The sequence below is a fragment of the Colobus angolensis genome, unplaced genomic scaffold, assembly GCF_000951035.1.
Source record: "Colobus angolensis palliatus isolate OR3802 unplaced genomic scaffold, Cang.pa_1.0 Scaffold325, whole genome shotgun sequence".
In the NCBI taxonomy this organism is placed as follows: domain Eukaryota; kingdom Metazoa; phylum Chordata; class Mammalia; order Primates; family Cercopithecidae; genus Colobus; species Colobus angolensis.
In genome coordinates, this window is record NW_012116544.1 from 226,370 (window position 1) to 228,199 (window position 1,830).

General features: G+C 46.9%; 1 pseudogene across 1 annotated transcript; it reads left to right on the top strand.

Moving 5' to 3' along the window:
• The first annotated feature begins 1,058 nt into the window (after positions 1-1,058).
• Positions 1,059-1,830, top strand: LOC105518640 (annotated as a pseudogene). The gene has a single exon (XR_001002862.1). The product of XR_001002862.1 is annotated as a cAMP-regulated phosphoprotein 19 pseudogene (transcript).

Consider the following 1,830-nt stretch of genomic DNA (forward strand, 5'->3'; position numbering starts at 1 on the left):
AATTATATAAATGTTATACCAAGTTAAATTAGAGGATTGGGTTATGTGCAGGAATTCCCTGCGATAGTGGGAGGGATTTTTGGGAAACATTCCAGACACTGTTTGATTTGCAGCAAATCAGACCCGGAGAAGGGGACGTGAACATGAGTGATTCCTTCAAGCCCAGCCACTTCCCAGAGAGGGAGAATGGCAGAGGAGGTCTGACTGGTTGGAGTAGTTTTTGAACTGGTGGAGAAGGAGGGGGGAGCGGGGCTTAAGGTAGAAGAAAATCTGAATATAGGGAATCTTTTGCCATTTGCCGTTTCTGGTGATAAAATCGTCAAGGTTCCTGAGAATTTGAAAAGTAAAGGTGCTGTTTGGGCCACTGGCTGTTATTATCCAGTTTGTATTGGGACCAGGATGTTTTGCAACATAAAATTAAACGCTTTAGCTTTAGGCTCCCCAGTAAGCCAAGTTTGATGAGGTTGTGAAGACACAGTTCAGTGGGGAGCACGCAGGAATGTGGGGTTGTTTGGCACCCACGTGGACTGGTAAGAGGAAGCCAGGGGTGTCTGTTTAGTTCTAAGCGTTCCCAGACAAAAGACAGAGACCCTGAGTCCTCTTTCTGAGAAGGAACTGGGCGTCCCCACGCTTCCTCCAGCTTAGTCCCATGGGTCCCCCGAGGACCGGGACAGCAGGCTGGACTTTCTCTGGTACGGGGAGAAAGCCAGGGGAAGGCAGATTTTACCCCTCAGCTGAATTAGTGTCCAGCATTGCATGTTCCAGTTGCAATCGGCAAAGGGCCTCCCAGACTGGAGCTGCGCGAGGAAGAGAGAGACAGACAGAGAAGAGAAGGCAAGAGGGAGCAAGGGTTGGAGAGTAAAATATCAGTTGCAAGTGGTTGGAGGTGGATTCCAAGCCCTGAGGCTTTTGAGAGCCCACAGGGGAGTAGCCCCAGCCACAGTCTCACAGTTCCCTTCAGGGTAGGTTTCCTCCTCATGCAAATTGCTTGAAAAGGGAAGGGAGAGCCTGGGAGAGCTGGGCCTGGTGGCGGGTGGGCCTAAGGCGGCGGTGGCAGCGGCCGGGTGGCAACAGGACACCTGCTAATCGCATCTTTTCCCCACCTCTCACCTCTGCAGAGGGAGCACTATGTCTGTGGAAGAACTGGAGGCAGCCTCCGCGGAGGAGCAGAAGGAAATGGAAGATAAAGTGACTAGTCCAGAGAAAGCTGAAGAAGCAAAATTAAAAGCAAGATATCTTCACCTGGGACAAAAGCCTGGAGGTTCAGATTTCTTAAGGAAACGATTGCAGAAAGGGCAAAAATATTTTGATTCCGGGAATTACACATGGCTAAAGCAAAAATGAAAAACAAGCAACTTCCTACTGCAGCTCCGGAGAAGATGGAGGTCACTGGTGACCACATTCCTACCCCACAGGACTTTCCTCAACGGACACCATCCCCTGGTGCTAGCAAGCTGGCCGGCTGATTAAAAGAGCTGAACTGCATGAATCTGCTAATTCTCATGATTTCTCCTTAATATGTTACTTACCTACTTTTTATTTTCTTTCATTCACTCAGTCATTTGAGACTGACAGTTTTGCAGGTAGCAGTAGTGTGTGCTGCTATTGTGGAATATACTTGTGTAGAGTTTTTGATTCGTTTAACAGTGCACTGGAGAAGAGGATGTGTTAGAGCAACATTAGTAAACTACTTGGAAATAATTGTTTGTATTACCTAACTCCAAGTGTAGTACTGGTTCTAACAAGTAACAAGCAGTTTTAAAATTTTAATGTTTTGGCTTTCATTACTTCATCTTAATTACAGCTTTGTATGTTACTCTTATTTAATAT